This window comes from Ursus maritimus, unplaced genomic scaffold (genome assembly GCF_017311325.1).
Source record: "Ursus maritimus isolate PB19 unplaced genomic scaffold, ASM1731132v1 scaffold_3, whole genome shotgun sequence".
NCBI lineage: Eukaryota > Metazoa > Chordata > Mammalia > Carnivora > Ursidae > Ursus > Ursus maritimus.
This window is the reverse complement of record NW_024425563.1, coordinates 61,336,874-61,359,957: the sequence shown is the minus strand read 5'-3', so window position 1 is coordinate 61,359,957 and position 23,084 is coordinate 61,336,874. Positions and strand designations below refer to the sequence as shown.

Sequence of the window (23,084 nt, the reverse complement as noted above, 5' to 3'; positions counted from 1 at the left end):
TCCCTGACCATACAGTGTACTCCTCTCTCAGGTCCAGAGAGTAGTTGGTAATGGCAAGCCAAGGAGTTGACAAACATCTGATCTCTTGTGTGATGATTTTTCTTAATAAAAACTAGTCATCTAAGTAATTGATAATCCTATTCTTTATACCTTTTTTTTTCTCCCTTACATACTCTAAAGTTGTAATTCCAATGAATGTTCAACAATCATTTCCTTTTGTTGAATTATATTCCACTATTAGTTTTTTGTTTTGCTTTAGCTTTTGTTTTTTTTTAAGAAATCTAAAATATTTTTATCCATTTTGCCATTTAAAAAGTTTCTGGACAAAATCCACCAGAATTTTTTTTTAAGATTTTATTTATTTATTTGATAGAGAGACAGCCAGCAAGAGAGGGAACACAGGCAGGGGGAGTGGTAGAGGAAGAAGCAGGCTCCTGGCAGAGCAGGGAGCCCGATGTGGAACTCGATCCCAGGACCCTGGGATCATGCCCTGAGCTGAAGGCAGATGCTTAACGACGGAGCCACCCAGGAGCCTCGTGAATTTTTTTTTTTAAATCAGTGGTAGACCTACGGCATTGAGGTTACTGTCCTAGATTAACTTAATTTACATATATAAGTACTATCATACATTTGTGTACAAATGAAATAAAAAAATACAATATTTGTAAAGAGATTATCTATATAAAGACAACTAAAATTTTAACTTTAAAAACTGACACTGTCAATATGGTCATTTGTAATAGAAGTGATCAGTGCAAAACAACAGATGCAGTTTTAGGGCCATGCTTACTAGGTGTTAATGACAAAATCCGCGTCATCCTTTGGCAGCCGTCAAGTGCTGGGCACCTCCTTAGAGTCCTCTCACAGCACAGGGACAGCGGACAAGGATCAGAGAGATATTCTCAAGTAGTTCACAGCCCAGGTGACAAAATACTGCACATGAATGATAACCTGTGCTTACTATCAAAGGCAAATTAATCTAGCAAAACTAATTTAGGTCCAAGAAGACAGAACTAGATCTTTTCCATTACTACTGTTTGATCAACTTTACCATCAGCCATTGTCAGGAAATGTCCCTGGCAAGCAATAAAAAGCTCACTATGGACTGTTCAGCGATGTTCATTTAGCAACAAAATAGGAAAACTGCCCCCACTTCCTACACAGTCTCAGCTTTACTTGTTCCTCTGACTCCCCTGGACTCCACACTGTCAGCTTCATCATGAAAGTAGGTGGTAAAATGAAACTATACAAAAATATGTCAACAGTGCACTCTTACCAAGGAGCTCCACAAATCACATTAGGAAATGTTTTCTTTTCAAATTGATTTATTTCACAACACTTTGCTTTGGTTGTTCAAATGCAAACAGCCTCAGAAATAAAATTTGCAAGTCTAAAATTAGAATGACACAGCAGAGCACATGCATCATTCATGATGATTTCATTGTGTTCCCTCGCCTGATTTACAGTTGTCAAAATTAACGTTACATGACATGATCCGTTATGTGTTTTGCTCGACACTGTATTATCCAAATCACGACAAATTCAATTAAAACTAATTTCAATTCATTTCAACTCTTACATTTTTCTTTTTAGCTCCTTTCTACCCTTTCCTTTCTTTCTGCCAAGGTATCTTATAAACCTTATAAGATTCTATATATGACATCCTTTTAATGATAATTTCTTCATAATTTCCAACATAATCCTTTTTCATATTTTTATTTCTTAATCACAGATTTGGTTTATCTCACTTTCCTTTCTTTGGTTAATCTCCTTCATTACACAGAAAACCCCACATTTTTCTGAAGTAAGTCACAGGAGTCTATCATGGAGGGGTGGTTGTAGACATAAGTCTTTGACATTTAAAGATACAAAAATATAAATAAATTCTCTCTTACTCCACCTTTATTTCAAATGCAGTATCCTACAAGTCAGGAAACAAGGATGAAACAATTAAGAAATGCTGGTAATAAATGATTTTGCAATAAAAATTTATGATGCAGTAATTCTTCAGGAAACTCTCCATGATGTATTTGAAGATAAAAATATTCAATGCTGTTGGCTGTCACATATTTGTACTGGGTTTACTACATATCATAAATCACACAAAAATTATTTTTTAAATATCCTTATCATAATAGTAAAAATTCTGGGGTACCTGGATGGCTCAGTCAGTTAAGCATCTGACTCCTGATTTCGACTCAGGTCATGATCTCAGGGATGTGATATCAAACCCCAAGTCCAGCTCTCCACTGAGCATGGTGACTGCTTAAGATTCTCTCTCTCTCTCTCTCTCTCTCTGCCCCTCCCACCTGGCTCATATGCTCTCTCTCAAAAAAAAAAAAAAAAAAAAAAGTAAACTTCAACACAAAGACAATTTTATTCTGTGCTTAGTAGGATGTATCTAAAAATAATATCCTATTAATGATATTTTGGATGCTTCTAGAATTTAAAATACCTTCCCTGACTAGTGTAAGTAGAACCCAAGATTCTATGAGCTTAGCAGAAAGACATACTCACCTGAGATTCTATGAGCTTAGCAGAAAGACATATTCACAGTGAAATGTATATACTTACAAAAGTAATCACTTAACACTAGTGTCATCCTAGTATAGATATAAAAAGGTGTTCATTTTCATTGTAAAATCAAATACACATTGATTTCTTTCCACCTATATAACTGCCCTTTTAAAAGAGATTTAAAGAACCTAATGGTAAGATAAAGTTTGTATTCTTTTCTCCTTTTGTTTTCAATGATCTTTACCATCTGATTATTTTAAAACTATCTTTTTCTACTAATGAAAATTCCTCTTTCAGGGAAGATGGTGGAGTAAGAGAACCCTAAGCTTACCTCCACCCATAGGTATACCTAGATAACACTCTCATTAGTGCAAATGACCCAAAAAATGACCCAAAGACTGGAAGTAAATGTAGAGAAGAGGCCACATCAAGAGGGTAGGAAGGGTAGAGACACAGTCAGGAATTAGAGGAACTCACAGGACTGTCTGCAGGAGGAAGGGATGCAGCTGCTTAAGAGAGGGGAGAAAAACAGACCCCTACACTGAGGAAGTTGAATCCCCATAACATTTGGCTTTGAAAACCAGAGAGGCTGAATTTCATAAGTTCTTATAACCAGCACAACATAAAATCTGGAAATTAAAAAAAGCCCACAGGCTCAGAGCTAGGAGATCCTGGAGGGTGAGAGGAAACTGAGTCCCTACCCTTAAAGAGATAGCACAACAAACAGTCCAGAAGCAGCAGTGTGAAAGGCACCTGGGGTATATGGGAGGGAGAGTTATTTACTAATCCCAGAGCACATCCAAGGAGACAGAAATCTCTGGGGAATTCTTCCAGGAACAAAGGAACTGACAGGCTCCATTTTCTGCCCTGGTCCCCCAGCATAAACACAGGGCTACCCGTGGGACTTCTTGCTTAACTTGCTAGCACCGCCACCCCAGCCTGCACTGTGCTTCTGCCAATCCACCCCTCCTGACAGCCTGCCTCAGCCACAGTGCTGCAGGGCCCCTTCCATAGAGAAGGGGGCCTGCACAAAGCTTGCCAGCACTACTGCCTTACCACCCCGCCCTCCCTCTGTGCTGTGTTTCCGTAGATCCACCCCTTCCAATATGCTCTTGGCCAGAGCCCATACCGGGTGGTGCCAGAGACCTGACAGTATGCAAACAGCCCTTACAGTGGTCAGCACTATTCTAAAGTGACTACTGCCCCAGAGAGAGGGAAAGATAATCACATATACCAGTTACACAGAGGTCCCAGCAGTGGGCTAGAGGCAGATAACTGGACTGACTATAGGGAACAACACAGGGAAAGTGTCCTATAGTTCGGTTTGCTGCATCTCTGGCAAATGCCTAGTCTGACTCAATTCAAGTATCTCCAGAATGGACCACTAACACCACAAGGAGCAAACACTGCCCACAATAGGCAGAAAGAACCATTGCAAATGATTAGACTGAAGGAAAAGGTAGCTCAGATACAACAGCAGGACACATGCATCACATATAGAAGACACCCCTGAAGTGCCAGGTTCTGGTGAACATGGGACTCTATAGAGCAAGGCACTACAGGATTTCTTCTGCATAAGGCCATTACTTTCAAGTGCAGGAGATGTAGCTGTCTTTCCTAACACACAGAAACAGAAAAGAGAATTACACAAAATGAGGAGACAGAGGAATGTGTCCCAAATGAAAGAAAAGGACAAGAGACCTAAGCCAAATGGAGGTAAGTAACATGTCTGATAGAAAATTTAAAGTAATGATCATAAAGATACCCACTGGACTTGAGAAAAGAGTGGAGGACATCAGTGAGACACTTAACAATGAGATTAAAAGAAAAAGACCAGTCAGAGATGAAAAACACAATAAAGGAAATTAAAAACACAGGAGATGGAATAAATAGTAGACTAGATGAAGCAGAAGAACAAATCAGCAACCTGGAGGAAAAAGTAAGAGAAAGTAATCAAGCTCAGGTGAGAGGGAAAAAAATGTGCAAAATGAGAATAGACTCAGGGAAATCAGCAACACCATCAAGTGAAATAACATTCGCATTATAGGGATCCCTGAAAGAGAAGAGAAAGAAAAGGTGGCAGGAAGTTTACTTAAAGAAATTACAGCTGAAACATTCCTAAATCCAGGAAAGGAAACAGAAATTCAGATCCAGAAGGCACAGACATCCCCCAACAAAATCAACCAAGAAGGTCCATACCAAGACACATAGTAATTAAGATGTCAAAAGAGTAGTGATAAAGAGAGAATTTTTAAAGCATCAAGAGAAAGAAAGCAGTTACATACAAGGGAAATCCCATAAGGTTATCAGCTGATTTTTCAGCAGAAACTTTGCAGACCAGAAAGGAATGGCATGATATGTTCAAAATGCAAAAAGGAGAAAAAAAAAAAAAATTGTAGTCAAAAATACTCTATCCAGCAAGGCTATCAATTAGAATAGGAGAGATAAAGAGTTTCCCAGACAAACAAAAGTTAAAGGAATTCATGGCTACTAAACCAGCCTGACATGTTAAAGGGAACTCTTTGAATGGAAAGGAAAGACCATAAAAAATGAGTTAAAAAAAAAAAAAAAAAAAAAAAGGAGGAAGCACCTTGTGAAAACACAATGGTCCAAAATCTTTGGGATGCAGCATAAGAGGGACATTCTAAGAGGGAAAGTTATAGCAAAACAGGCCTACAAAAAAGAGGCAAGAAAAATTTCAAACGACCCAACCTTACACCCAAAGAAGTGTAAGAAAAAGAACGAACAACACCCAGAATCAGTAGAAAGAAGGAAATAATAAAGATGAGAGCAGAAATAAATGATATAGAAACTAAAAAAACAAACAAACAAACAAAAACCACAAGAGACACATCAATGAAACCAGGAGTTGGTAAAGATGAGAGCAGAAATAAATGATATAGAAACTAAAAAAGCAATAGAACAAATCAATGAAACCAGGAGGTGGTTCTTTGAAAAGATCAACAAAATTGATCAACATTTAGCCAGACTCATTAAAAAAAAAAAAGACTCTAAACAAAATCAGAAATGAAAGAGAAGAAATCACAACTGACATGACAGAAATGCAAATGATTATAAAAGAATATTATGAAAAATTATATGCCAACAAATTAGACAACCCAGAAGAAATGGATAAATTTCTAGAATCATATACCTCCCAAAATTGAACCACAAAGAAATAAAAATTTGAACAAGCCAATTACCAGCAATGAAATTGAATCAGTAATCAAAAAACACCCAAAAAACAAAAGTCCAGGACCAGATAGCTTCACAGGTGAATTCTACCAAACATTTAAAGAAAAGTTAATACCCATTCTTCCAAACTATTCGAAAAAATAGAAGAGGAAGGAAAACTTCCAAATTTATTCTATGGGGCCTGCATTATCCAGATACCACAACCAGATAAAGATACTACAAAAAACCCTAGAAATACAGTCCAATATTTCTGATGAACATAGATGCAAAAATCCCCCCCAAAATATTAGCACACTGAATCCAACAATCCATTAAAAAAATCACTCACCACAATCAAGTGGGATTTATTCCTAGAATGCAAGGGTAATTCAATATTTGCAAACCAATCAATGGGATACACCACATCAATAAGAGAAAGGACAAAAACCACATGATCATTTCAATAGATGTGGAAAAAGCATTTGAGAGAGTATAACAACTTTTCATGATAAAAAACGTCAACAATACAGTTCCAGAGGGAATATACATCAATGTAATAAAAGCCATATGTAAAAAATCCACAGTTGACATCATCCTCAATGATGAAAAACTGAAAACTTTCCCCCTAAGATCAGGAACAAGACAACAATGTCTACTTTTATTCAACATAGAACTAGAAGTCCTGGTTAAAGCAATCAGGCAGAAAAAGGAATAAAAGGCATCCAAACTGGTAAAAGCAGTAAAACTTCTACTATTTGCAGATGACATGATGCTATATCTAGAAAGCCTTAAAGACTCCACCAAAAAACTACTAGAACTGATAAATGCATTTAGTAAGGTCACAGCGTACAAAATCAATGTACAGAGATCCACTGCATAAAATGAAGATAAAGAGAAATTAGTAAGCAATCCCATTTACAATTGCACCAAAAATAATAAAGTACCTAGGAACAAATTTAACCAAGGAGGCAAAAGAACTTTACTCTGAAAATTATAAAACACTGAGGAAAGAAACTAAGATGACTCAAACAAATGGAAAGATATTCCATGATCATGGAATGAAAAGAACAAACACTGTTACAATGTCCATACTATCCAAAGCACTCTACAGTTTTAATACAGTCCCTATAAAAATACAACCACATTTTTCACAGAACCAGAACAAATAATCCTAAAATTTGTTTGAAACCACAAAAGACACCAAATAGCCAAAACAATCTTGAAAAAGAAAATCAAAGGTGGAGGTATCACAATTTCAGATTTCAAGTTATACTACAAAGGTCTAGTAATCAAAACAGTATATCACTGGCACAAAAATAGACACATAGCTCAATGGAACAGGACAGAAAGCCTAGAAAGAAACTCACGATTATATGGACAATTAATCTTTGACAAAGGAAGAACATATAATGGGATAATGAAGTCTCTTCAACAAATACTGTTAAGAAACTTAGACGGCTATGCAAAAGAATAAAACTGGACCACTGCCTTACACCATACACAAAAAAACTCAAAATGGATTAAGGACCTAAATCTGAGACCTGAAACCATAAAAATCCTAGAAGAGAGCACAGGTAGTAATTTTTCTGACATCATCCATAGCAATATTTTTCTACATATGTCTCCTGAGGCAAGGGAAACAAAAGTAAAAATTAACTATTGGGACTTCATCAAAATAAAAAGCTTCTGAACAGTGAAGGAAACAACCAACAAAACTAAAAAACAACATACTGGATGGGAGAGGATATGTGCCAATGATATATCCAATAAAGGGTTAGTATCCAAAATATATGAAGAAACTCAACACCCTCAAAAATCCAATTAAAAAATGGGCACAAGACATGCACAGACATTTCTCCAAAGAAGACATCCAGATGGCCAACAGACATATAAAAAGATGCTCTACATCACTCATCATCAGGTAAATGCTAATCAAAACTACAATGAGCTATCACCTCACACCTGTCAGAATGGCTAAAATCAAAAACACAAGAAATAACAATTGTCGGTGAGGATGTGGAGTAAAGGGAGCCCTCTTGCTCTGTTGGTGGGAATGCAAACTACAGCAGCCACCGTGAAAAACAGTATAGAAGTCCCTCCAAAAAATTAAATAGAATTACCATATGATCCAGTAATTCTATTACTGGCTATTTATCCAAAGAATACAAAAATGCTAATTTGAAAAGATACATGCACACCTATGTTTATAGCAACATTATTTATAATAGCCAAATTATGGAAGCAGCCCAAGTGTCCACTGATAAATGGATAAAGAATATGTGGTATGGGGGCGCCTAGGTGCGCAGCCGTTAAGCGTCTTCGGCTTCGGGCATGATCCTGGCGTTCTGGGATCGAGCCCCACATCAGGCTCCTCCGCTAGGAGCCTGCTTCTTCCTCTCCCACTCCCCCTGCTTGTGTTCCCTGTCTCGCTGGCTGTCTCTCTCTGTCAAATAAATAAATAAAATCTTAAAAAAAAAAAGAATATGTGAGATACACACACACACACACAGTGGAATATTATTCAGCCATAAAGAAGAACGGTATTTTGCCATTTGCAACGACATGGGTGGAACTACACAGTATAATGCTAAGTGAAATAAGTGGTTCACAGAAAGACAAATGACATACGATTTCACTCATACATGACATTTCAGAACAAAACAAAGAAAGAGAGAGAGACCCCAAAATAGACTTTTTTTTTTCCCCAGACTCTTCACTATAGAGAACACACTGATGGTTACCAGAGGGAATGGGGGGGGTGGGGGGATTCATGAAACAGGTGATGGGGATTTAAGAGTACACGTATCATGATAAGCACTAAGTAATGTCTAGAATTGTTGAATCTCTACATTATACACCTTAAGTTAAAATAACACTATATGTTAACTATACTGGAATTAAAATAAAAACTTATAAAAACTTTAAAAAACACTAAAAAATTTCCCATTTTGCTCAGCCATTCTCAATTTACACAGCAATTTTACATGCCAGAGAGCTGTATTTTTAATAAAAACTGTTTGAAAATCTGTATGATATCCAAAGTGTATACCATACCCTGGCTAAAATCCAAAAGTATTCAAATATCACACTACTGAAAATAATTTCTGAGAAATTCATAGTTATTTTTCTTGACTTAGGATATATTTCTTTTCCAATCTCTGTTCTTATTCACCTACAAAAGAAGGACATGCGTATTCATATACATGTCAAGTTACTGGTCTGGTTTATGGCTCTGAGCAGCCTTTTGAAAGCTTCTTTTTTAAACCAAAGAAGAAAATTAATGTAATCTCAACTATCAGTGGTCATAACTGATTTTTCTTCTGCAAAAATCTGCTTTGTTTGTTCCAGCACACAACACTGTACGTGATTGTACCAACATTCCAAGCTCTTTTCAGTACAATGGCTTCTTGTATTAAGCACAGCACAGTTACTTTGCTCATTCACAATTCAATTGCTGTCCTGGTAAATGCCACTAAACAAAACTTCCCTGGTCACAACTTTTAAAATCTGGTATCACTGACCACCTATTTGTACTAAACAGGGAAGAAAATACCTGTCAAAGAAACTTTTGGGAAGAAGCTAGAGAATCACTCTAAAATAAGATGATACAAGATTAGAACAACAAAGAACACAGCAAGGTCAAAGTGGGAGTAGAGGGTTAAAATCATGCCTAATATGAAAGCAATAAGTTTAAGAAGGTAATAAAACACACGAAATTACTACCACAATATATTAGCAGACGCTAAAAGAGTGAGCATGTTCTTAATTAGGTTATACAAATAGTGCATTAATAATTTATTCAATTCCTTATCCTATGTGGATTTTTTTTTCCCTTTTGAAAGCATTTCCTCCTATTTAAATCACTTCTTGTTATATTCCAGTCAGCGGGAGACTCGGTACTACCCACATAAAAGTAGTAGAATTCCAGCAAATAAGTGAAAACAATGGGTGAGATCACAATTGCTGTTAGGGAGAGGCAAGGTCACTGCCCCCAACGGTGACCAGGCTGCTCAAGGAAGTGCCAGCTCAAGGAAATCGGCTTTCTCACAGGCCCAAGGAAGAAAGTTAAACTTAGAACAATCACATGGAAGACACTAATAAGGCTCTGAGGAAAAGTGAGGAAATTGGAATGGACTTTATTTAAACTTTATGCGAAGGAGGATTAAACAGTGCTATCTACGATTTGACTTATGGTTGGTCCCTGGTCTCCAATACTTCCCTTTAACGTAAATAGATTTAAAGCACTACCTAAGAGCTTCCTTTTGTTCAACTGTTCCATGATAGGCCATCATTTAAACCAAAAATACTCCTGTGAGGTGAGAGAGAAAGGTATAGAAGAGGTGAAGACAGTCCAGGCATGATGAGATAGACCATTGTGCCTTAGGATGTGGGAAGTGATCCTGGTGCTCACACTGATATGATATTCAAGAGAATTTGCTAGAAGTTTTTTGGTCAACACAATAGTAGCCTTTAGTTTGCCATCTTCGGTGCCAGTTACTTGATAGTTGTGACTGAACAGTTTAGTGGCTTCAAGCTACAGAAACAGGGTAACTGACGTCAATAAGGATGTTTGCAAGTGTACCAAAGGTTAAACTAAATAGACTAATGCTCAGAAACTATTGGAGTACATTAACAATATCAAGAACGATATGTGATTTCTCCCTTTAAAAATTATGCATTTTGTAATTTCTATAGAAAATATATTTTATTTAACTATGCAATAGCAATTGTTTAGTGTTAACCAGGCACAGTAATATTAAAATGCATCCTAAACATTGTCTCATGAATGGAACCGAGACCTATATCCTATATTCTCTTAGGTGAATAGGATTTATCTGTCCTAGGGACATTCTTTTGCACGTTTCAATTGCATTCTTCATAACCTGCAGAAGTGTCCATTTTTCCAGCGGCCTCAGTTATTCACTAAAAGGCTCAATTTCCAAAATGGAAAGACTCAATTTTTATACTTTAACAAACATTTACTGGGAACCAACTGTGTGCTAGGAATTGTCTTAGTTGAGTGGGAGGTATAAAGGTTAATATCGTGTCTGCCTTTGATGAAGCAGCTTATGCAGCAATCACCTATTGCTATTACATAGATTATATATATATATACAATATTTCCTGACATCATAGATATAACTTCTGAGAAAACGTTCAAAGTTTAACAAAATGTATTTTTTAATGAAATCTGGGGCCTGCCGTAATATAGATAATCAGTTTTGTTGTTGTTTTAAGTGCACCACTGAAAAGGTATCTTTTATTCAAGGAATGAAATTAGGTTGAGGAAAAGCGCAGAAGGAAATATAAACAAACTTAGGTAATACCGTAGGTAAACAGATCAGGATGGGAGGTGTGCATAAACTCAAGTGCGAATAGAAAAATGCCATGCGGTCAGTGTGGAATGCTGAATACAGAGCAGAAGACAAGCTTTCTCTGCTTTATAAAATTCTGACGAGAGCAGCTATCTTGGATCGTAATGCTGATTTAGGTAAACAGTGCATACAGAGTTACTGACAGTCCCATTGCTCTACTATTGTGAAAGGAATCTGAACACCTCTGGTAGGAGCATGAAAATACATGTGCTTCCTTTTTACTGATTCGAGGTATGTGTATGCTTTGCTTCTCTCCCCACTATTATGCTCTGTAATCTAAATGGGGCACTTCCTGGGAACATGCAAAAAAAAAAAAAAATTAAAAAGGGAAGACTGACATATCTGCGATGAATCAGCTTTATTATAAAAAGGCGGTGGTGGTGGGGAGGGATGATAATCAGATCAGATCCAAAAAAGCTGTCTCCCCTAAAACAAAAGATATCAAGAAGCCTCTTTCAAAAATCGATGTACTTCAAGTTCTGAAATATGTCCCTGTTGAGACCGAGCCTAAGCTTCCTCCTAGAAATGTCTTCGTGTGAACCGCCTCATGCCAAGGCATCCAGGGCAGCACATGGGTCTCACACATACAACAACCGGGCCACCCTGCGCAAGTCTACTTTGCTGCCGTCTGCTTTTTTTGGGTGACCTGGGCAAGTTATTTAAAACCTCTGATGCTCAACTTTGCTATCTATAATACAGGAATAGTAATACCTGCTTTATTTTATACACAGTGGTCTTTTAAAACTACTTCAACATAAAAATGTTTTATGTAAGTGCAAAGTTAATTCTGTACCTGGCCAACGTTGGACACATAGTAACTGCTTAATCATTGTTTATTGGTTAATTATAATATGCATATAACATGGTAATCATATGCATGAATCTCCACTGATCAATATAAAAATTTTATTGTATTTATATATAAAATTAAATATATATTTATAAAATATGGTTATATTTTCTATTTATATGTTATATAGACTTATTAAAAATATATTTATATAAAATATATATTTATAAAAAGTATATATTATACTAAAAATCACTACCACTAATGCAAATCTTCATGGTTTGCCTTAAGATTTTAGGTAAAGATAATGTGAAGCCATAATGATTAGCAAAATATTAGTACTGATTTCTTTATCTTATACTTAGTTTTAATTACTATGATTTTTAGTAGGGTACATACGTTTTTAATAGTGCATGGATTTAATTTATAAATAAATGTTACCTATATTGGAGTGTGCTGAAAACACTGTTTCTTATAAATGTGGAAATGACCTACCCATAGGCCATAAAATCTAAACATTTAAACTTGACCTCCAAGATTTGCCTGTCTTTTCCTTTAGTCTAGCTTCTCATTCTTTTATAAGGAAATCTCTAGATGTGTGAATGATCTATGTACATCACACCCTCACTCAATGCACCACTACTGATGCAAATCTCAGGGCCTTTGCTTTTGCTGTTTCCATATTTTTCTTCCATCATCCTCCCCTCTCTTACGCATACCTACTAATCCTTAATCTTAGTAGCATTTTCTCCATGGCCACTTCCGATCCTGTTGACCTCCCTCCAGAAGAACTTGCTGCGTAGGTGGTCACTTGCATAAACTCTCTCTGTAGACATAAGACAGCACTTGTAATATTTTATTGCTTTTTTTGTGCCATTGTTTCCAAAGCAAAGTACAGGTCCTTGAGATTAGGGTCTCTGTTTTTTTTTGGGGGGGGCGGGTTCATATATTCCAGCATCCAGAATGTCTTGATGCCTTGTACTTTGTTGAACAAAAAAGTAAATAACTGAACAAATGCCTATTCGTTAATACATAACAGCAGTGACAGCAGTTCTCTGACTCTTACATTGTACTCTAGCATAGCTGTTATATCCTCGGGGTCAGCAGAAAACAAAGTCACATGGGTTAAATGAGAAGAATTTAATAAAAGGATTATTAACAAAAGTGTGGGTAGTGCTCAGAGAAATTACCAACAGATGGTGGAGCACCCTGGGGCTAGCAAGTATGGGAAGATTAGCACCCCAAGGTGGTAAGGGGACCAAGGAAAAAGATTTGACCAGAATGTGAGATGAACCTAGAGTTGTGGGGCAGAGCTGCTGGACAGGGGCTCTATGTAGCCTTTTGTGAGAGGAAGTCAGCCACTGGCTGACCCAAAAAGACAGGAAAAGATACTCAACTCCTCTCTTCCCACCTTCTCATACCCTGTTGCTGCCTCCTATGGTAGGATCCAACCAGACAGAAGAGAACCAGGAAGCCTTATTACAGCACTGCTCTGCCACCAGCCTCCTGGCACGTAGCAGCATCTGGAAGGGCTGAGAGTGGCTCTCTAAGGGCACATGTAACACAACCCAGTCAGCTCTACATTTTGAGATGAGCAAAGCCACATACCTTCGTCAGCTATATACCATCTACAAAAGAATGTGGGCATACTGACTCTATTTCTTCAGCCAGCTGTGGCCAGCAGGAAGCTGAGGCGAGCTTATGAAAAACGATGGTGAGCATAACATATGGCAGGCAAATCAACACCTTCAATGTTACAGAAAGTTTTTAAATCTAAAAGCCTGCTATTTATGCATGAGAAGTAGTAATTTTATAAATGGATTCTGAATAACCTAAAAGTAGTCGGTATTTCCTTAAATAGTGGGCAATTTACTCCCCTCTTTTTGGTAAGGTTAGAATTAGATTTGCAAGTTCAATGATTCACCGAGTAGTCCCGCAGGAATGGGCCCTCAGGAACTCCGGCACATCCTCGGAGTAAAAACCGTGTGCTACTTTCAAGACTGAGAGCTGTTCTGTTCTCATTCATTCTGATGTTTCCATAGGGATGGATTTCCAGAACATGTCATAATTAACGAAATTTCTGCCAAGAAAGATATGTGGGATTTCATATCCACAATTTTAGGTATGGTTTTGGTTCAAAGCTCTTAGGAATCACAAAACGTGGAAGGCTTTTGGAGATTTTTTGGCTCCCTCCTTCCATCTCTCATCACTGACTCTCTTTACACACATTTGTACAGGAGAAAACGGAGTCCCAAGAAGTTCAAATTCCTTGCCCAACATTGTGAAGCCATGGATATATAAGTTTCCCTGTTTTATTACTTATTTCTCCTAATTACCTATTACTTAAATTGTCCTATTGATTCAGCCAGGTTTTTGGTTGTTGTGTTACTTATTTTACTATTATAAAGCCAGTAGTTTTATATTCACCCTAAAGAGAAGGACGGGGTAGTTGACAGCTAGCATTCTAAGGTAAAATAGGAGTTAGGCACAAAGAGACTGTGTTGAGAAGAAATACAATTTTATCTTAACAGATGTATTTTTTTTTTTTTTAAGATTTTATTTATTTGACAGAGAGAGAGACAGCCAGCGAGAGAGGGAACACAAGCAAGGGGAGTGGGGGAGGGGGAAGCAGACTGGATCCCAGAACACCGGGATCACGACCTCAGCCGAAGGCAGATGCTTAACGACTGAGCCACCCAGGCACCCCTTTAACAGATATAATTTTGAAGATGAAATGCTTTGTCAGAAAAGTATGAGTTTATAAAAAAATGCAGAAAGCCACTGAGTATTATTCACTACTAGCTGAAATACTAAGACTGAATTTATATATAGAATTAAGCAGAAAAATATAATTGATAACAAAATGACAGAAAAATACTCCAGTGTGCCAATTTTTCCAGGGATACTGGATTATTCTCTTCATATCTTAGCCAGCTGTTTAAGATTTTATTTTATTTTTTTTAAGAACAGTTTTAGATTTACAACAAAAATAAGAGGAAGGTATAGAGATTTCCCATACACTCTCTGTCCCACTTGCACAGCCTCCCCCATTTCGCATCACTCATTGGAAAGGTACATTTTTTACCAAGGATGAAGCTACACTGAGACACCATAATCAATCAAAATCCATGCTTTACATTATAGTTAACTTTTGGGGTTGTATATTCTACCAGTTTGCACAAATATTTAATGGCATATATCCATCATTATAATATCCTTCGGACTCTTTTTACTCCCCTAAAAGTCATCCATGCTCCCCCTATTCATATCTCTCTCCTACCTAACACCTGGTAACACTGTGTAGATATTGGGTGGATGTAAGTTTTCAGTTCCTTTGGGTAAATGCTTAGAAGTGTGAGTGCTGGATGAAATGGAAGTATGTTTAGTTTTGTAAGAAACCTCCAAACTGTCTTCCAAAGTGGCTGTGCCATTTTGCATTCCCACCAGCAATATTCATTCCTGTTGCTTCACATCCTCACCAGCATTTGGTATTTTCAGTGTGGATTTTTGCTATTCTACCAGGTGTGTCGTGGTATCTCATTGTTTTAATATGCATTTCCCTGATGACCTATAATGTAGAGCATCTCTTCATATGCTTATATACCATCTGAATTTCGTCTTTGGTGAGGTTATGGTCTTTGATCCACTTTTAAATCAGGTTGTTTTCTTACTGTTTAGTTTTAAGAGTTCTTGGTGTATTTTGGATAACAGTCTTTTATGAGATGAGTCTTTTGCAAATATTTTCTCAGTCTGTGGCTTGTCATTCTCTTGACATTGTCTTTTGCAGAGCAGAAGCATTTAATTTTAATGAAGCACAATTTATCAATTATTTCTTTCATAGATCATCTTTTGTGTTGTATCTAAAAAGGTATCATCCCGCCCAAGGTCATCTTCATTTTCTCTTATGTTACCTTCTAGAAGATTTATAGTTTTGCCTTTTGCATTTAGGTCTATGATGCATTTGAGTTCATTTTTGTGAAGGTTATTAAGGTCTGTGTCTAGATTTGTGTGTGTGTGTGTGTATTCACTTATTCCAGCACTGTTTGTTGAAGAAACTCTCCTCACTGCATCATATTGTCTTTGTTCCTTCGTCAAAGGTTAGTTGACTGTATTTATGAGACCTAGTTATTTTTTGCTCTTATATATTTCTGCATAAAATAAATGTCTTCTTTACTGAGTTATCCAGAAACTGCATAGACAGATCTGGGTTTTTTTCCGTTTGTTTTTTGTTTTGGCTTAGCCAACAGAAATCTGTTTTAGATCCCAATTCTGTCTTATCCCCTCAGGAATGTACCAAGCGGAATTTCCCATACTTCCTGGCAGTGCTTCTACTGGATTTATAATTACAATTAATTGCCTTTCTTAAACAATACAACAAAACAAGGGATGTTCAAATGGAAGATACTTTCCAAAGTAGGCACGGCTTTCACTAAATGTTTCTAGTTTTACTTACAGCAGATTTTATAGTTCTTCCTGAAACATGTTATGTCTTTGATCTGCAGATTCAGGACTTTATTTCAGGAAGAGGTGATCTGGGACAGCTAAACTTTCCAGAGGTGAGGGCAGCTCATAGCAAAGCCTTAAATCTCAGGCTGTGCTGTTGCAACCTGGAGACGTCTGCCTCCTCTACCCCTTTCTTCTCCACTTCACCTTTGACGTCTTCTCTCAGCCAGGAGACCTGGGAAGTTACATTCTGGCTGAATTACTCTCCAGCTACACTTCCCCTGAGATTCTGGGGGAAGAACTGGCTCTCAAGGGACCTTCCTCCACATTCCCTGTTGCTTGTCTGTGCTCTCCTCCCAACCACCCCCAACTGAGCTAATCCAGTGAAAAGATCCTTGCAAATATTTTCTCAGTCTGTGGCTTGTCATTCTCTTGACATTGTCTTTTGCAGAGCAGAAGCATTTAATTTTAATGAAGCACAATTTATCAATTATTTCAGGATTGTATCCCAATTAATTTAAAGGAATAAGTCCTAGATTTCTTTCCCCTTTCCAATTTTTAAAAATGTATATAGAAGTGCTTATTTCTTTTAATGGCATTTCTGGTTAGGGCAGTACAGTGGAATAAAACTGCCTTTACTCTCTCATGTTTGTTTAGAAACCAATTACTGCATTGAACTGAATATGTCCCCTCAAAATTCATATTTGAAATCTTAACCTCTAATGTGACAGTATTAGGAAGCAGAGCCTTTGGGAGGTGATCAGGTCACAAGGTGAGCCCTCATGAATGGGATTAGTACCCTCAAAAAGCGACCCCAGAGAGCTCTCTCCTACTCCGTGCCATGTGAGGATACAATGAAAAGCTAGAAGTCTGCAACTCAGAATAGAGTTTTCAGCAGACATCGAATCTGCTGGCGCCTTGATCTTGGACTTCTTAGCTTTTGGGACAATGAGAAATAAATTTCTGTTGTTTTTAAGTCACCTAGTCAAAGGTACTTTGTTATAACAGCCCTGACTGAGGTACGGACTTCACTTGCTAATAACTACATATTCCGTTCATGGAAGCACCATGATTTAACTAGCCCTTTTATTGGTGGAATTCAGATTGTTTTGCTGTATCAAATCATGCTATAGTGAGAGTTGTACACGTATCTAGAAGAAATTCATAGTAATAGAACCACCGACAAAGATAGTATCCTTTTAAAATTCTGAAACATACTGCAAAATTATTTTTCAAATAGGTTATACCAATTTTTGCCCCTCCCCCCACCAAATATATGTCTGTTTTCCCCGAGTCTTTAATATTAAATACTGTTACCAATAAAATGTCAAGTCTCAGACTTCTATCCTTAGAAAGACCTGATTTCAGGGTTGGCCCTTGGCAGGCATCTGGGAACTTAACTGGTAAACAGTNCCCTACACTGCTAAAAATTTTTCTCTGAATGAGAAACTGCTCTAAACGATGAAGTTGTTCATTATGCTTAATTTGTTTGTATAAACAATGTGGTTTACAGTGAATATTTGCTTTCCCTCTGGGAGCTTGGGGTTTTTGCATATGCTAGGCAGAGGGTGCCTATGTGAACCACCCCCATAAAAGTTTGGGACACAGAGTCTCTAATAAACTTCCCTAGCAGATGATGCCTTGCACAATTTGCTGCAACTCTTCATTGGAGGAATTAAGTCAGTCTATGAATTTCCACCTGGAGAGGACCCTGGACGCTCCACATTTCCAGGGGAAGCTCACAAGAGTTTCCTCCAGACCTCAGACTCCTCCGCATGCACATGTTCCTTTATGCTTTGGCATATCCTTTCACTGTGATGAATCGCAAACATAAATGTAACTCTATGCTGAATCCTGGGAGTCCTTCTAGTGAATTACTGTTGGGGTTAATGTGGAGCATGAAATCAACCATAATACCTGGCTTGCTAAAATGTAACAAGGAGGCTGCGGAGGGCAGGGAAGGTTTCAGAGAAGGGCATAGGCCTTGGGAATGCCGAGGCCTGCCATGACCACTCTGCCGTTGGAATGCCGCAGGGAGTTGCCTTCCCGAAACTTTCCTAGCCCAAACAGCCACCCTATGATCTAAGAAATGTAGGCATAGTCCCTTAGGCTATGTTTAGCAGAACTGTAAAACACATAGATTAGCATATTGTATCTTTCCCGAAAACACATCCTCCCAGTTTCAGTAAGAACACTTGTCACACTATGAGAAACAAACTGAGGACTACAGAGGGGAGGGGGGTGGGGGAATGGGATAGGCTGGTGATGGGTAGTAAGGAGGGCACATATTGCATGGTGCACTGGGTGTTATACACAACTAATGAATCATCGAGCCTTACATCGAAAACCGGGGATGTACTGTATGGTGACTAACATAATATAATAAAAAATCATTATAAAAAAAAAAAAAAAGAACCCTTGTCACATATCACATGCTTGAGAAACAGTGATAAGGATTTTTGATTATCCTGAAGGACCAATAAAAGTGGGATCAAAGAAGAGCAAAGCGCCTTCTCCTCTCTTTGACAGCAAAGTTTGGAGTAATCTTTCATCCATAGCTACAGGGATTGCTGGCCATTCCCGGCAAATTACCAAAACTGGAGGCTGTCTTAGTGATCCCTGACATACTATTAAACATTTTTATTTACTAACCTGGTGGGTGAAAATGCGATTAAACATTTTTTGTATTTAATTATGATTAAGGATTAGCATATTTTCTATAACCTGAACCTGTCCTTTGCTGACTTTAATTGATATAATTTTTAGAGCAGTTACAGGTTCACTGCAAAATTGAGTGCAAGGTAGAGAGAGCTCCTAAAAAAGACCTGCCCTCATACATGCAGAGCCTCCCCAACATCGTCACTCACTAGAATGGAACCTACATTAATACATCATAATCACTCCAAGTCCTTAGTTTACACCACAGTTAACTCTTGGTGTTCTACGTTCTATGGGTTTGGGCAAAGTATAAGGGCAAATATCTATCACAATATACAGAGTAGTTTCACTGCCCTAAAAATCCTGTGTTCTCTCTGTTCATCTCTCTCTTACACCTACACGCTGACAACACTGCTGCTATTCTTTTCACTGTCACTAGGGTTTTGCCTTTTCCAGGATGCCATACAGTTGGAATCATACAGTATGCTGCCTTTTCTTTCACTTAGTAATTACGCATTTAGTTTCTTCCGTATCTTTTCATGGCTTGATAGCTCATTTCTTCTTAACATTGAATAATATTCCATTGTCTGAATGCGATACAGTTTACTGATTCATCTTCTGAAGGACCTCTTGGTTGCCTTCATGTTTTGGCAATTATGAATAAAGCTGTTATATAAACATCTCTGTGTAGGTATTTGTGTGGATATAGGTTTTCGGTTCCTTTAGGTAAATATCACTGAGCATGACTGCTACATCATATGGTAAGGAGTGTGTTTAGTGTTGGAAGAAACTGCCAAGCCGTCTAACAAAATGACTGTCACCATTTTGCATTCCCTCCTGCAATGAACCAGCTTTCCTGTTGTTTCACATTCTCACCAGCATTTCCTGTTGCCAGTATTCTGGATTTTGGCCACTCAAACAGGTATGTAGTAGTATCTCTCTGTTGTTTTATGTGTATTTCCCTGATGACCTATGATACAGAGTATCTTTTCATAGGCTTATTTGCCATTTGTAGGTCTTCTCTGGTGAGGTGTGCTGGTACATTTTAAAATCAGGTTGTTTTCTCATTGTTGAGTTTTAAGAGTTTTTTGTATATTTTGGATACTAGTCCTTTATCACCAAGAGCCTTTGACAAATATTTTCTACTAGTCTGTGAGTTACCTTTTCATTCTCTTGACCCACTGCTTATTTTCAATTAGGTTTTGACCTTTTTCTTAATATTATGAGTTGCTATGTATTAAGAAAATTAGCTCTTTACCAATTATATACTCAAATATTTTTTCTCAGTTTGTAACTCAGGTTTTAACTTCATTAATATTTTTATTGAGCAAAATTTACCTTTTTAAAAATGTACATGAGTATTTTCCTGCATAATCTCTGCATTCTGTACCCTAAAGTATACTTGTTTAAGACTTTAAAAATTTTATCCTTTCTTCTAATATTATAAAAACCAATTTTAAGTATTAAATATACATCTTGGCTTTGCTTTGGTATAACAAGTGTCAAAGGCATACAATTAATCTTTTTTTTTTTTTTAAGTAATTCTTCTTATTCCTTTTAATGGCAAAGCAACTGCCCCCAAACAAAACAAATTAATTAATTTCCCCTTAACACCATAGGGAAAGTTTTATAGGGTTTTAGAGATCTTATTTCTATACCCCATTCCGTTTGATCTGATTATTCATGCAAGAACATAAATTTGTTATTACTATTTTTATAGAATAAAATATATTTAATTATCTTGGGACATTAGTTTTTTTTCTCTCTACTTTCATTTTTCAAAAATTTCTTGGCTTTTCTTATATGCTTATCTTTCCCTTATAAATTTTACAGTCACAATATTGGGATAACTGGTACAGGCACACATCTTTTTTTATGTTTCTAAGTCTGGTGTTCTGTGCAGGACTTTTATAGTTAGGTGTATCTACAGGTTTCTTTTTGTCCTTTTTACTTTTTTAAAAGACCTCTTTAATATTTTATTCAAATTCAAGTTAGTTAACATATAGTGTATTATTAGTTTCAGGGGTAGAACTTAGTGATTCATCAGTTGTATATAACAACCAGGGCTCATTACATCCAGTACCCTCCTTAATGCCCATTTGCCTGGGGCAATACTCTACTTAAGCTTGGTTGAAATTCACTGGTTCATAGGGAAGCTCCTTGTGTCATGCTGTGTATGTGTCGTGAATTAGAATTCCCGTCCACTGGTCATCCAACTTTAATCCCTCAATCCATCAAACTGGTAGTCTTTTCTTGGCAGTAATGGCCTAGTGAGTTTCTTGTTCAGTTCTGCCTATCATGCTATCTGTTTTCAAAAAAACTCAAAGATGCTTCAGCAGCCCTTTCTTTTAACACAGATTGTGCCATACTAAGGAGATGTCATTGGCTTGGCCCTCACAAAGTTCAGGCTACTCAGAGATTTTGAGGGTTCACAAAAGTTGCAAAGACATAACACCCTTCAAAGTTTCTTCCTTCAGTTAGGTTTAATTTCACCACATTCTCTCAATCTCTGTCATTTGTGGTTTGAGACTGCGACTGTTTCCTATTCTCATAAAAGAACAGACTTTTCATTTGTGTATTTCATTATTATTGATTTCAGTCTGAAAGTAAAAAGCAAGCCAGATCTATCATCTCAAACTTGTAAGTTCTAACAGTAATTCTGCTACAGTTATATTTATTTGCCTATGAACTGCTTCCCTAAGATTCTTAGGTTTATTTAGCTAAATTCATTTAGTCACTCTAACAGATGTTTTTAGCCTTATTGATTTTTTTTATCCTCTGACACGACAAAATTGTTTCTGAATCTGATATAAGGTAAAAGACTTTAAATGTGATCATCAAGTTTGTGATCTGTGGCCCTCTGCTTTGTTGGTGTTAACCATTTACCCTTCATTTCACTAGCTTCACTGACGTGGTGCCATGTTTGAGCAAAACCTAGGTCAAACACCTGATTTTTATCTCTTCTTCACTAAGACTTTAACTGTCTTAATCATATGTATTTATCTATATATATTCTTATACACAATTCTTAAAGGCAAGAAATATTAATAACCGATTCAAAGTTTAATCTATACCCTAAGAAGTTATATTAGGATATTTCTAATAGAATATAAGCACCTGACAAATGATCTACAAATTTTTAAATGTGTTTGCTTATTTCAAACAACCAAATGGGACTATTAGGCTCTATGGCTCTATGCAGTTGTAAGTACTATCCTAATCACATTTTTAATTGAGTGGTCAACATTAAATTAAATGTCTACACCATGTTAACTCAGTGACAGCAGGAGACAACTCAAGTTGCCTTGGAGGCTCATTTAATTACTTGGTGGGAGCCAAGTAAGGAATATAACTGTAATACTTCAGGAAAAGAGATGAGGAAATCACAGAATAAGGATAGTCAGAAAAGAGTTAAACAGGGATTGAAATGAAAACACACACGATACAGAATCAGAGGTGAACACACATACATAGACCTCCACTTAAGGAGTTGTAGGGAACCTGGAAGCTGAAGGCAGGAGATCAAGCAACCACCAATGAGACCAAGAAAGGAATTGGACTGATGTCACTAGATGAAGAAAAGGCAGATTACTGTGTGGCTGAGAGAAAATACAACTGCATTAAGTACAAAGAGGGGAGGGACTAGCACAAATCCTAAAAATGGTGACCGGAGCAACACTATTCTGAGAGAAATTATTGTCTAGATACATCAATACTTTATTTGTTTATTCATTTCTTTAAACTATATCCTGCACTAAAAAGGCTTTAAACCAGCTTTCAAAATTCATAGATGGCAAAATCACTAGGCAAGAATGAGTGAAGGAAAATCATGGTGAGAAAAAGATGAAGCCAGCGGGTATGTTAGTAAGCAACACGCTTGCCACACAGTCCTATTCATGCTCCCAGGAGCCAAAGCAAACAGGAACATGTGATCTGTTAGAAGACTTCCAGGGCCGTAAGGAACACAATCCAGCTGCTCACCAGCAGCACATGGGTCGAGGCTTCAGGGAAATTTATCTTACGTGTTTTTAATCAAGAGAACAGACTGTGTGATGGAGTAGATGACACTTCCAATGTCATTTCTACAATAAAGATGATATAAAATTCTGAGTGATGTTACCATAATT

The 23,084-nt window shown here is 37.2% G+C and overlaps 1 protein-coding gene across 1 annotated transcript in view; it reads right to left on the bottom strand.

Moving 5' to 3' along the window:
* Positions 1–23,084, bottom strand: part of THSD7A (thrombospondin type 1 domain containing 7A) — a 435,785-nt gene that overhangs the window by 234,914 nt on the left and 177,787 nt on the right. The gene's annotated exons all lie outside the window — the stretch shown is intronic.